Genomic DNA, 14716 nt, shown 5'->3' with positions numbered 1-14716 from the left:
CACTTCACTTGCTAAGCTTTGCTTTTTTGTTAACTTTGAAACTGTATCAGAGAAATTTTGGAGAAATAAGTTGATCGAGCAGACTTGAGTGACTTTCGGTATTGTAGTGTACTGTCTATCCAGGCTAGTGTAAATACTTCCAACTTGGTGGAGTGCCACTTTCGCTCCAATTTTCTGGAGGCTTTCTTAAGTGCTCTAGTATTGTCTGTGTACCAGGGAGCAAGCATCTTGTTGCGTATTTCTTTTGTTTTTAGTGGTGCAACTGTCTAATGTATTTCGCAGTGTTTAGATCCTCGATTTGATCGTTTACAGATTTATTCACTCTGTCGTTAATGAGCGAACTAGTAAGAATATCAAGGAATTTATTTGTAGTCCGAGAATTTATAGTACAGCTTTTGAAACTCATTGTTTGCGGAGCAAGTGGATTTCTTGTTTTAACGGTAAAAGTAATAAGACAGTGATCCGATAATCCAGGATTTTGGGGGGAAATGACTGTGCAGTGAAATTATTAGATCTACAATATCTATTTTTCGTGACAGGACTAAATCTAAGGTGTGATTGTGGCAAGGACTAAATCTAAGGTGTGATTTATTTCTTCCTATACAGTAAAAACAGAAGTGTTAATTTAACTCCTAAAGAGTTGAATTTGACTCTGTTTCAGATAACATTTGGTCCCACTCGAAATCAGAGTAGAATTTACTCTATGGTCAGTGTCAAGTTTTTAGAGTTAATTCTACTCGATATTGTGTAAAAAATAACAATGAAATGTGTCAAAGTATTTAACACTATAGTCTAATCACACGGTTAATAGTAATATAATTACAAAGTAGAGTTAATTTATCTACAATTTTACCTTAAAAAAAAGACTAAGTGTAATATTATTTTTTCATTTCTCTACAGTGTTTAAAAAATATATAAATCATATGCAGTGTTACTGAATTATAGTACTATCAACTACAATTCAAATAAAAACGAGCACAAAAATACTAGATCACAGAACTTACAATTTATTGTAAAGAAAATAAATAAAGCATTTCAATGTAATTGAATTTACATTGCAAACACACTGTCTTGTCTCTGACAGAAACATAACATGTACAACATCATTAACATCACAAACTGTTTACCAGAGAAATCAATATGGCACGACAAAGAGAGTTGTGTCATTCCCTCCATATGACATTTTTAAGTCAAAAGGCATAGGGTAATGCAGGTTGTCGACGTGAAAAAAAACTAAATCCTGCTTTGTCCTGATCACCTCATATGCATGGAAATGTTCTTGAGATGTTACTGTACCTAAAGGGACTGTGAGTAGCAACAGATTTTCACACATTATCAGAACTGACTCAATCTGAAAAAACACAGGCACTTCAGATTCAACTTTGCCACAGATAACCAAGTTTTGGCGATATACAAACCCATTATTACTTTTGCTTTAAAAGTGGTTGGCCACTTTTCCAATAATTTGTTGGCCGTGGCCTCACCAAACAGAAATCTGAAATCTTGTTCTATCTGCAATGTAACACACATCGACAGAAGTGATGAGTGAAACCTAATGCTACATTGGATATTTTGGTAATGCTGTGAATTAAGATGTCATACCAGTCCCGGTGTGTCCAGAAATCGTGGAAAAACAGAGAAGACATCTGATGATTTGGCTTCATCGTTGACCATTGCTTGCCGATATATGAAGGTCACTTTCATCTTCTCACGGACAGTCTTTTCATCAGCAGAGTGTCTCAAAACAGAAATAGCTGCTTCCACATCCTCATCAGATGGGTCTCTGTCAAAGGTACAGGGCTGACGACCACGACCTGGCCCACCAACTTAAGACAAAATAAAATGTTAAAAACTTCACAGATCACCAATGTAATCACATGTCACTGATCCGTAAACATACCTTTAGGAGATATGCTGATTGAGGCACCTCTTTCCTCTGCTGTTTTTCTTTGTATGGTCTTTAATCGCCATGAAAGATATCCCGAACCACTCTCTGGATCGTAGTAATGTTCCTAAATGATTATAAATAAATTATAAAGGAGTACTATTATATTCAAAGAGTGAATATGTGCATAATGTTGCAATAACTCATTTACTTACATATCCATGTTGTGAGTATGGGTCTTCTAGACAGGGAAACAAAGCTACTATCCCCTGTGCATACATCACTCTGACACTTTTGGGGGGGGATGTCCTAGCATATAAATTCAAAGTTATCATCACACTCAAATGACAATGCACAACACAATAGGGCTGTCACTTTTTATTCAATATTCAAATGTACATTCGAACATGACGTGAACCATAAATAAACTATTCGGTTTTTAAAGTGACGTGTAATAGCGCAATTTTACAGTGTATGATTAGTTTAATGCCATTCTCCCTCTCTGGTGTGCGCGCGCTGCGGAGCACAGTCTCTGTCTTGCATGCGCACGCTTTAGATTGCGGGAGATTTGAACTAATATGCGTGCATCAGGAAGCCGGTATATCTATAGATAAAATCATCTTTCAGGCATTAGACCGACCGGGTTGACAATTCAGCTTGAGAAATCAGGGGTGTGGCGTGTAAAACCAATATGTGTGAGAGTTGGCAGCTAGAGATAATGCACAGAAAAGCCAGCCTGAGCAGACATGCAATTACGACCCAAACTCATCTAAAAAGTAGTGTTGAGAAATATGTTGGGTTCTACACCGGAGATGGTAAAGTAACCGTTGAAGTGTGTGTGTGTGCGCGCGCGCGCGCCAGGTGAGCGCTCCAAACATGCATTCTCCACCGCGGGGAATATCACCAATAAAAAGAGAGCCGCACTTGTTCCAGATCAAGTTGATAGATTGGCCTTTCTAGCAAACAATATTACAGTAAGGAAAGAATCTGGGCTCGTAGATATTCGAATATATTCTAATGCATTGCTTGATATTCGATATCCGTTCGAATTTTTTTTCAAAAGTGACAGCCAGAGATGGGGACAAGTCACACATGGTCAAGTCCAAGCAAGTCTCAAGTCTTAACCATCAAGTCTCGAGTCAAGTCTCAAGTCACAGTTCAGATAAATCAAGCAAGTCAAGTCAAGTCAAGGGTTCACCCTAAGCAGGTGAAGTCGAGTCCTTATTAGTTTCAAGTCAAGTCACAGTACTAAAGAGATGAACACACACACACACTGTCCTCTGTTTCTGACGTGCGCTTGGTGCGAAGCTCGATTTCAAAATCAAATAATTTTCTGCTCCGCGGTACGATTTTTTGGGGGGATCTTGAATCAGCCTGAAGGAGTTGTATTCACTATAACAACCGCCTCGCTATACCTTATCCCGCTTATTACATGGCTACCTACCAAATAAATCAATAATTTGACACAAAATATTGATTTCAAAAGGAATTTATTGATTTAAAAACGATTGTATTGCTTCCTCTAAAGAAAATAGTCCGTTCCATCTCTGGTTAGAATCCTGCTGCGTCCATAGCAACGCGCTGTTTTTAATGGCAACGGTCTGTTATCAAGAAATAACACACATTCTGCACTGGAATTCAGCCAATACATGTAATAAGGGCTAATAATAACAACCTTATAAACTAATTATTGTGACTGAAAAACTGCCTAATATGTAATTACGCTGTAATTATTCTTGTCTGTATGAGTAAAAAAAAAAAAAAACTCTTCGAAATGTTTAGGTGCTAGTAATCACATCGGCGCCTCCATGTTAGCCTTTCATGCAGTAAAGTAAACTGTTCTGGTGTAAGCACAATGCTTTTTAGTTTCCACACGCAGTCCACAAACACTTGAAAATGCGCACATTTAATACAGACATTATGGCCTACGTGTAATAATATACATGCCCGCTCATTTTAAGATGCCCATCAACATTAAAATTCAGGCTATGCCACTGTTATAGTCAAATTCCCTTACATCTATTTACCAGATGTATTCTGTAATGATAATGGTCACATTTCTAACAAGAAAAAAATATGCAACCAAGGCCAAATTATGACAAACAAAAGATTAATTAATTACTTAATCGTTATAGATCTTAGTGAAACTGAGATTACTTTCTTACCTTTCCTTGTGGTTCTTAAAATGATGAATGACATTTGACGTTGTTGCATATTTTGCATCTGGCAAATCTTTTTTTATTCACACGGTCCAGTTCAAAGTCCTTATATCCAAACGATACTATTTGTGGAGCTAGACTAACTTTACTGTCTGCCATGTTTGGCGCGGTTTGAATTGTGCAACGTTAAAGGCACATACGCTGATTAGTGCTGCTGATGTCACAACATACAAAATAATTTTATTGCTGTTTGTTTATAATAAGTTCAAGTCATTGTCGAGTCTTCCACTTCAAGTCAAGTCTCAAGTAACTTGTTCTCAAGTCAAAGTCAAGTCAAGTAATTTTCATACTTTAATCAAGCAAGTCACAAGTCCTGAAAATTGTGACTCGAGTCCCCCACCTCTGGTGACAGCCCTACAACACAATTGACATAATCAGCTATAGGTGGAATAAAACGTGCTTTCCGTTATTGTAAAACCATATGTAATAATGATGGGAATTTTTTTTTATCTAAAGAACACTTCCCATGGTGAAACAATATTCAGATTGGACAATTTAAGCAATTTTGACTTAGCAATTTCAACCACTTACCACTTTTGCCTCAAGGTTAATGTGGCATGGCCTTTTAGGCTGGCTTTCTTCTGCAGCGGCTTCTTCTTCAATGGGGTCACAAAACGTGAAATTCAGGATGACGGTGTCCTCAGATGTACCCGGGCATGATGATTGAGAGGCACCTGTTCAATTATGAAATTGGTACAAAACATATAAACATATTACAAGAAAAAGTAATTTTAAGACAATAAATGTTCTCATTTCTGGCCATAAAACTAAACAAACTAATTTGTGAATTGTCTGAATGAATACCAAGTCCTCCATTGTCCAGCATGATTCTCAAAGTTCCAGGTGACTCCTTCACCATTTCTTCAAAAACCTCTGTGTCAACTTCTGTGTCTGATTGGTCATACACCTTAATGTCTGGCTGCCTGCTTTCTGGTATCTTGAATTTTAGACACACTGTAAAAAAAATAAAAAATAAATGAATTCCCTTCTCACAAGATTCAAAGTTTATATTTAACTTTGCCTCATGTATTCACTAAATGATGAAAGACAAGTATATGCAGCCATAATTTTATGTAACTGAAAATATAAAGCACAACAGAATTCTGTTGTGAATGACAACAGAATAATCTTAAATTGAATTATGTTGTGAATGACAACTTTAAATGATTACTGACCTAACTAGATATCAGATAACATAATAGGTTATTATTTTGTCATTGTGTGATGTATACAGCTTTAACCTAATGTGCCCACCTTCTTTCAAGAAAGCTTGAATGTCAGCTCAGACACCTTGACATATTTCTGCTCTTCCTTGAATTGAACACGCAACAGCATTGTGTATCTGTTAACAAAGAAAATATATATATTCAAAATCATAGTTTAGGGCTGGTTCAACTAACGTTAGAGTTACACATCAATTTGTCTCATGCACCATGCATTACTTAGATATTATACTGCAATTACAAAGGGCGCCTGAAGAAGACAAATTTATGCTGGTTGAATATAACGTTAACGTTAGGCTATTTTCTGCAGCAAATTAGGCTTAACGTTACGTTAGTTGAAGTTAACAGGCACGGTGTCCCATTAGCAACCAAATAACTGTGCCAAAGTTAGCTAGCTCATTATTTTAGTTCGAACAGTAACCCGTTAAAATTGTTAAGCCATGTTAAACAAACACGTCATGCAATCAGTGATCTAAGCTATCGTTTTATAAGACCAACATTAACTACCAGAAGCATGCTATTGCTAACATTAACTGTTAGCTACCAGTATATAAAAAAAATTAGATTAACGTTGCCTTGGAAGCTAAAAATAGGTTAGCTATTAACTGTATTAAATATTTTATTGTTAGAGTGACCGAGTTAACGTTATTTTACGCATGAATCATTCTGATCAACTTAATTCGTGAAAATATTACAACATAACGTTACATAAAGTTGTAATATGACCTCAACTTATCAGCACATCTCTAAAAGATGTAAAGTAACAGGTTTTGTTGTGGACAACACAGAATATTACTTACCTAGCAATATCAGTAGCTTTGCGTTGCTCTTTTCGCAATCTCATCCATCCACCGAAATGCGTGCCGTTTGACGACAAGTATGGGCTGAAATATGTGCCACCAGAAACTGAATTTGAATAATTTATATTTGAATTTGAATTGCTAAACTTGAATAATTGCATTGAAAAACGGAATTTGAATCACATAATTTGAAATTGTATTGTTTAATTTGAATAATTGCATTGAAAAACTGAATCTGAATTGTATAATTTGAAATTGAATTTATTCGTTTGGATCCGAAGTCCGAAAAAAAGTGATCCTCACTGAAAATTAAACTCTCTATATATCTTCACATTCACTTCTCACAATTCAGATTCAGTTCTCAAATTCAATTTCAAGTTACTGAGACAGACATCCGGGTAGTTGGAGGATGAAGGAAGAGCAATCGAGCGCAGATCGATAGATAGCGTTCATTGGCGCACAGGACTCCTCTTGGGCCAATCAGCACCTACGTTTTGGAGCATAGTACATGAAACAAGGAAGAAGCTCTTGCCTTGCCAGTGGCCGGCCTTGACCCAGAACGCCCAGTCTGGCGTGACCACCATGGATTCGGCTGGGACAAATATGTTAATTACAATTTCACATATCTACGATCTAACGATATTTTGTTTAACTGTCGTTAATGTTATAGCTGTTTTGTAGAAACGTTTCGTTTAGTCCGCGAGCATACACAAATCATGTTTACAATTACATTAGACGACTAGCTAGCACCATTGTTCTATATTTATGACTAGCACGTTAGCATTGTTTCTGCTATTATTTTAGCAACGCAGCTAGGAGGCTGGAGCTAGTCTACAAACAGCTGTGCGTACAATGACAACCCTTTTTTTTTTTTTTTTACTGTCAGTGAATAGCACCGAGTGAAAGTCAATGATTTCTTTATATCTAGTGACAGTGATCATGTCGTTAGCTCAGATAAATACCAGTAAGATCTAGAAATAGAAGGCATCGTGCTAGCTTACTTGCCAGTCCCACCTGTGACTTAAAACAACCCAGCTGTTCTTTTGGAGATACATTTTTGACCAACTTATGCTGTGATCTGCACAATGTTTAGCAAGGTGAAACTTAACGTTATAGTGATTATGGGCATGATCCAACCAGTTACAAATTAGTTTTTACTGTGAACATGGTATAGGAAACATATCTGGCAATATGTTACATTCATAACTAGTTGGCTTGTAGTCACATAACAAATATAATTGGTTTGCTACTATTCCTTAATTTTGGTGGTTCCTCATCCATCACAGTTGATATTAACTTGACATGAAATCCATAGCAATCAGTGATGATTGAATCTGTTTATGATAAAGCAATTACATTTCTTGGCATTGAAAACCTACTACTTTCAACCTTTACCACTTCTAGATTATGTATCCAGCTACCTCTCTGTAGCTCATATCTCCTATTTGGAATATTATTAGTTCCACAATAAACATTAATACCCTACTATTAATGAATGAAATAATGTCTAATCTAATACATAGTATGTCAGTGATTCTCAGTGACATCCGAAAAGAATAGCTCCAGCTGATGAAATGGGTTGCATTACTAGATGATATATGTTAACAATTCATTAATACTATCTTCTGTTGGTTTTAGGGAATCCAAATTGAGGATTTTGATTGGGAGAGCTCAGAGCTCTCTCATTCCTCTGCCAACACAGGTGTTACCATGCCAGAAATGGAATGTCCATTGAAGACCGAGGACATTGAATCTCTACACGTTGCCATTGATCCCCTTTCTCATTCAAATAGTTTTGGAAAATACATTTATTTGACCACACTTGCACATGCATTGTACTTACTTCACCATCATTGACAGTCATGCCTGTGCCAATCAGAGGACTAAAGGCTTTTAATAATTCATGATTGCTTAAGTCCAGTCTAGGACCCCATGTATCCAGGCACCTTATAGTCCACCTTCCATTCACAGCAATTTTTTTTAAATCAGACTTCTGTCTTGCTGACACAACCACAGGGAAGCGGGAAAGAACGTACTGAAGGACATCTTCTCTGACAAACATTGTAATGGTGCGATGCACATATGGAAATGCTTTTTGAAGTGTAACATTCAATGTGGCTAACAATGATTTATACTTTCTAAAATATCAAATCAATTAGCCATGCACACTGGGTCATTTAATGCACACTGGGTCATTTAATACACCCATGAACAGTGAATTGGGTTAACATATACAAACTGGATTTGACAAAAAATGAAATAAGACAGGCTATCTATTACTTGCACAAATATCTTATCTATTACTATTTGAGTCTGAATGTACAGGTGCTGGTCATAAAACTAGAATATAATCAAAATGTTGATTTATTTCAGTAATTCCATTCCAAAAGTGAAACTTGTATAATGTTTACATTAATTCCACACAGACTGATCTATTTCAAGTGTTTATTTCTTTTAATTTTGATGATTATAACTGACAACTTATGAAAACCCAAAATTCAGTATCCCAGAAAATTTGAATATTGTGAAAAGGTTCAATATTGAAGACACCTGGTGCCACACTAATCAGCTAATTAACTCTTTAGATGCTCTCGCTGTGTAGCCTACAGAACTAGACTATCATGGGGAAGACTGCTGACTTGACAGCTGTCCAAAAGATGACCATTGACACCTTGCACAAAGAGGGCAAGACACAAAAGGTCATTGCTAAAGAGGCTGGCTGTACACAGAGCTCTGTGTCCAAGCACATTAATAGAGAGGCGAAGGGAAGGAAAAGATGTGGTAGAAAAAAGTGTACAAGCAATAGGGATAACCGCACCCTGGAGAGGATTGTGAAACAAAACCATTTCAAAAATGTGGGGGAGACTTACAAAGAGTGGACTGCAGCTGGAGTCAGTGCTTCAAGAACCACCACGCACAGACATGTGCAAGACATGGGTTTCAGCTGTCGCATTCCTTGTGTCAAGCCACTCTTTAACAAAACACAGCGTCAGAAGCGTCTTGCCTGGGCTAAAGACAAAAAGGACTGGACTGCTGCTGAGTGGTCCAAAGTTATGTTCTCTGATGAAAGTACATTTTGCATTTCCTTTGGAAATCAAGGTCCCAGAGTCTAGAGGAAGAGAGGAGAGGCACAGAATCCACGTTGCTTGAAGTCCAGTGTAAAGTTTCCACAGTCCGTGATGGTTTGGGGTGCCATGTCATCTGCTGGTGTTGGTCCACTCTGTTTTCTGAGGTCCAAGGTCAACGCAGCCATCTACCAGGAAGTTTTAGAGCACCTTATGCTTCCTGCTGCTGACCAACTTTATGGAGATGCAGATTTCATTTTCCAACAGGACTTGGCACCTGCACACAGTGCCAAAGCTACCAGTACCTGGTTTAAGGACCATGGTATCCCTGTTCTTAATTGGCCAGCAAACTCGCCTGACCTTAAACCTATAGAAAATCTATGGGGTGTTGTGAAGAGGAAGATGCGATACGCCAGACCCAACAATGCAGAAGAGCTGAAAGCCACTATCAGAGCAACCTGGGCTCTCATAACACCTGAGCAGTGCCACAGACTGATCGACGCCATGCCGCATTGCTGCAGTAATTCAGGCAAAAGGAGCTCCAATTAAGTATTGAGTGCTGTACATGCTCATACTTTTCATGTTCCTACTTTTCAGTTGGCCAACATTTCTAAAAATCCTTTTTTTGTATTGGTGTTAAGTAATATTCTAATTTTCAGAGATACTGAATTTGGGATTTTCATTAGTTGTCGGTTATAATCAAAATTAAAAGAAAAACACTTGAAATATAATCTGTGTGGAATGAATGCATACATTATGCAAGTTTCACTTTTTGAATGGAATTACTGAAATAAATGAACTTTTTGATGATTATCTAATTTTATGACCAGCACCTGTATATGCATATTTGAAACTGCAACATTTCACTTAAACCTGATGAAATGCCTGCCCTAGATGGAAGGCCTCTGTCATCACTTGTTTGAACTCAGAAGTTTGCATATGCTTAACAGGCAGTAGGATTGTATTACTACATGCAGCAACTGTTGGGTGGCAAACTGTATGTGAACCATACAGGATGTCACAGGTGTGATTGAACTGCACAAAGACTGAAGTTTTCTTCTGGTAAGACAGGAATGTGGCCCTGTCCTGTGAGCCACTGGAGAAACGTGCTGGGGGACAGGTGACCTGGATAGTCTACTGTGTCACCCGCCTCTGGATGTTCACCTTTTCAGAGACAGAAAGCAAACAATCATGTTAAATATTTGGTTTACCTGTACCAGCACAGAGTTACAATGATAATGAAATCTACATGAAAACTTAATTACCAAATAAAAAATTATAAAGTGGGATGTTTTCCATATTCCAAAGAAAATGTATTGCAAAAAGTTATTCAAGAAAATGGCTAGCTATATCAATATAAAACAACATTAATACAACAGGCACTATATTTATAGACCACAATACCATATGCACTATTACATTTAATGTAAACATGACTGTTTTTACACTAAGTTGACGAAGTATGATATTATATAGTGGCAAGCACGGTTTTATAGCTACTAGCCCATATGTACTGTACCGCTAGCTAGATAATACTCTCAACAAAATAATGAAAGCACTACTGGATTGCTAGTTTTAAAAACCATCCCTTTTTATTTTCCCTGCAAATACGGAGAACAGCCAGCTTTCTTTCGAAGAGTAAATGTGCTATTTTTGTTTTCAAGTCAACCGGAATTAGCTATGCATTCAATTCAAATGAGTAGGGCTAGTGCTATGGTGTAATTGCCCGGATGTTTATGGCCTTACATTATCCAAACACCTGCCAAACACAGCGACACAGACACGCTTACTACTCTCCCTCCCTCTCAGTAAGCAGTACCCTGACGGTGTCAATGACAATCACAAGGAGTAGTTATCGGAAATAATCATGCTGAAGACATGACCAGTCTACTTGGCGGCGGCTAGCACTAGCTACGTTTGCAACAACATTTTCACCTGAGGAAGAGGCAAACGCTTAGATATAATAAACACCAGGCAAAGATGTTGTTACCAGAAATAGTAGGCTCCCAGATAGCAAAAAATATCCGCAAGGCTTCTTTTTGCCGCCGGCCCTTAGCTGTCGGCTATAGGTGCGTCCTGCTGGCGGGGATGAAACGTTTGCCGCCGAATACGTCACTCCCATTTCTTGCGAGATTTTTTGACTGCTTCATTTTCTCTGGCGGTTGCCTGGGTCTAAAAACCGCGGTCCTTCGGCGGCAAGACGCTTTTAAATAGGCTACTCTCAAAATCGACCGGCCATGTTGGTTTGGACACATTCGCATCAGTTCGTCGCTCAATCGCGAGTTACAGTCTGCTAGCTAGCAAAGTCATCGACTACCATCGTTTAAGTAAGTACATGTTTCCTTTTTGTGTAACGCAATATTATGTTGACATTGTTTTTAGTTTATATATTTAAAATGTGTAGTCATCTTTGTTCTGGCCTAACTAGCTAAAGTGGCCTTGTTAACGCAATGTTGTTAGTACATGTTGAATTTTAACGAGCTATAATAGGTAGCAAAAGCTTTACATCTAGAAAACACTAAAATTTAAACTTAGTCTTTCTTACAAAAATATATGTATATATGTTGTTTAAATTATTTTGTTTGCCTGAACAAGTATGCTGCTAGTCCAGTAGCTAGAGTAAGTGTTAGCTAGCACATGCTGTTTTGCCTTTGTTACAGTACACACTGTGGCTAGCATGTTTTGTGCTGTGTTGCTACTGTACTGGATTTAAGGCGATTGTGATTTCTAATTCTCTGAACTGCTGTACGTTTTATGTTTGAGGAACATTCTGTGTTCACTTGAATCACAACACCCAATGAATACATTTTATTTTTAACAATTTCACTGTTCCACATTTGGCTGATAACGTTTCCCCCCCACAGCATAGCTACTGTATATTCCTAACGTTAACAATCCGGTTTTGTTGCAGATACCTTGGCCAGAGCATAACCGATTATCTTCACCCAAGAGACCTACTGTTGGTCAATCGTTTTGGTTTTAAAGGTAAATACATTGTTAGTCACAATGTTTAGTCACTGGGCCAAAAGGAAAATAATAATGAAAAGAGTTGAGAGGGACAAACAGGACATTCACTTGAATCACTACATTCTACAGAAGTTGCATTGATTCCAGAAAACCAGGAAAATGTTGAGCCATCTGTAGACTTCAGAGTTGGTATGTAAAATGTATTGCTGTGATGCTTAATTTGTGATCCTGTAACTAAACTGTACACTTTGTTAGATTTTCAAATTTCTGTTCCCTCTTTCTCAGAACCAGGTTTCTCCCCAGTAATCCAGACTCCACTTCAGAGCCAAGAGTTTGAGTACAAGTAAGTGATGTTATTTGTGATGTTTTTTGTCTTGGAAACTATTGCTTCTATTTAAGATTAGGAATCCTTTTATCCATAATCTGTTTTTCTTTAGGGCACTTGACTTTCTGGATAAAAGGTGTGGAGGTGTGTTGTACATATCATTAGCTTTGCACAGTTCAATTATTGTTTCATTACTGAATATGCAATCTCTGCAGTGAAATTAAAGCTGTTATGTTTTTTCCCCCAGTTCGTCAAGTACTAAACTTTACACCCCCAGCAGAAAATGTACCCTGGCAGCAAATGGGTGAAAAGGCTGGAGGTATGTAATACGTTGCGCTAAACTGTTACATTTAAGTCCAATTCATTACATGTATGCAATAACTTCAAACATATTTTTACGTCAATGATTATCAATAGGAGAAAGTCATCGCTCCGTTATTGGCCCTTGGACTCCCCTGGCGTCGCATGTACAGCATGAAGTTTTCAGCAATGAAGGTATATTCTAGGCCTATGTCCTAATGTCCAGTTTTTTAACAGTTTTGAAAATAGTGCCTTTAGTTTTCCAGAACGAGAACCAAGCCCTGAGGGAGGAGAACCAAGCCCTGAGGGAGGAGAAACAAGCCCTGAGGGAGGAGAACCAAGCCCTGAGGGAGGAGAACCAAGCCCTGAGGGAGGAGAACCAAGCCCTGAGGGAGGAGAACCAAGCCCTGAGGGAGGAGAACCAAGCCCTGAGGGAGGGGAGCCATGCCCTGAGGGAGGGGAGCCATGCACGAGCAGGTGAGAACATGCACTCTTTCTTTAATTTTACTTTTTTGTGTGTAATGTAGGTTCAGAATGACCATATGCCTTTCATTTTGTAGCTTCGGGTGACAGCGGCTCGCTTCAAGAGCAGGTGAAGCTATTTGGGACAATGCTGAAGATGTTTGCTCGCACTGGGCAATCAGGTACAACTTGCAAACAACACCTGTGGTTGTTGATTTAATTCCCACTGGGTCCACATGTACGTGTATTAGACCTAGGTATAAATGTCATTGTTTAGTAATTGAGGGACCAGGACTGACTACTTTATTCTTTTATTCTGGGAACCCCTGTAGGTGCAGATCAGACCCTAGTGCTGCGACGTCTTGGAGAGTTTGGCAATGTTGTGCGTAGCATGGAAAACTATGCCGCAACATTTCAGTGCCAATGTGTCTGTTGGAGAGCTATCCCTGCCAGGGGATGTTACTCCCCCTAGACACCTAGGAAGATTTGGTGTTTCTTGACAAGCATTTTGAGGGAGGATAAAGAGCTCCAGGAACGATTTATAAGTGTGTTGCTTGCGTTTATAAGGCCGTAGGGTAATATAAAAAGTGAAATTAAGTTTGTACACTGTATGTTCTACAGTCTAAATCCACAGCCTGTCACATTTTATATTTATGTATGAGAAGCTTGCGAGAAATGTAATTTAACACATTTTTGGATTTTCAGCTTCGGTTTTTGGCTATCAAATGTGGGAGGGACCTGAAGACAACAGTGTGGAGAATGCTTCAGAGTATTTTCTCTAATAACCTTGCCGTTAATACAACCTGGACTGGCATAGGGGATAAAACCTGTTTTAGAGACCTGTTCCTGAAGACCATTGTTCAAAGTAATTTTTTTAAGTAGATGCCCTTATGCCTTATGCCATTCAAATGTAATGACAGATCTGTATTTTCTACAGGGGCCCTCCGGAAGAACCCGGCAACCCAGGATGCCACTGATGAGGCGGTCCAGGTTAACGTTACACGTTGCCTGAAAGGAGCATCAGACTGTGAAGGAGGAAAAAGCCGCCCAGCTGAGAAGGACCCACAGCCAACCCCTTAAACCTAGGATGACTACTGACACCCCAGCATCCCTGAACTGGAACACTTTCTTTATCCTGCAGTCAGTAACATCAAGAAGCCAGAAGTGCCAGACTACACTCACCAAACCCACCCTGTTTTTTTTGTATTAACTTTAGTATTGGCTTATTTCATTCCATCTTAACGATTCTATTTTAGTTTGTAAATCCTATTTCATACCTGTTACTTGATATTGCGCATTAACTAGTACCAACATTCTACTTTCATTTCATCACTATGCTTAACTGTTATTCAATTAATAATAGCTTGGAAATACTATTTCGTACCTCTGATACTTGATATTGCACAGTACCTGGTACCAAATATTCTACTTACTCTGTTTTTAACATCAGCATCACAGTGCTTAACTGTT

General features: G+C 38.3%; 3 long non-coding RNA genes across 3 annotated transcripts; 1 reads left to right on the top strand and 2 right to left on the bottom strand.

Annotated features, from left to right (window-relative positions):
* Positions 1 to 1083: 1083 nt before the first annotated feature.
* Positions 1084 to 2941, bottom strand: LOC117592835. The gene is made up of 3 exons (XR_004574606.1): positions 2101 to 2941; positions 1901 to 2012; positions 1084 to 1826 (listed from the first exon to the last, which is right to left on the bottom strand). It is a non-coding gene; the product is annotated as an uncharacterized LOC117592835 (long non-coding RNA).
* A 1706-nt stretch (positions 2942 to 4647) lies between these two features.
* LOC117592813 lies at positions 4648 to 6180 on the bottom strand. The gene is made up of 4 exons (XR_004574569.1): positions 6128 to 6180; positions 5359 to 5446; positions 4909 to 5058; positions 4648 to 4778 (listed from the first exon to the last, which is right to left on the bottom strand). It is a non-coding gene; the product is annotated as an uncharacterized LOC117592813 (long non-coding RNA).
* Positions 6181 to 13220: 7040 nt separating this feature from the next.
* Positions 13221 to 14327, top strand: LOC117592834. The gene is made up of 4 exons (XR_004574605.1): positions 13221 to 13261; positions 13345 to 13428; positions 13579 to 13791; positions 14184 to 14327. It is a non-coding gene; the product is annotated as an uncharacterized LOC117592834 (long non-coding RNA).
* The last annotated feature ends 389 nt before the right edge of the window (positions 14328 to 14716 follow it).

The sequence above is a fragment of the Esox lucius genome, chromosome 16 (genome assembly GCF_011004845.1).
Source record: "Esox lucius isolate fEsoLuc1 chromosome 16, fEsoLuc1.pri, whole genome shotgun sequence".
NCBI lineage: Eukaryota > Metazoa > Chordata > Actinopteri > Esociformes > Esocidae > Esox > Esox lucius.
The sequence above is the reverse complement of the archived record's forward strand: the minus strand, read 5'-3'. Positions and strand labels throughout refer to the sequence as shown.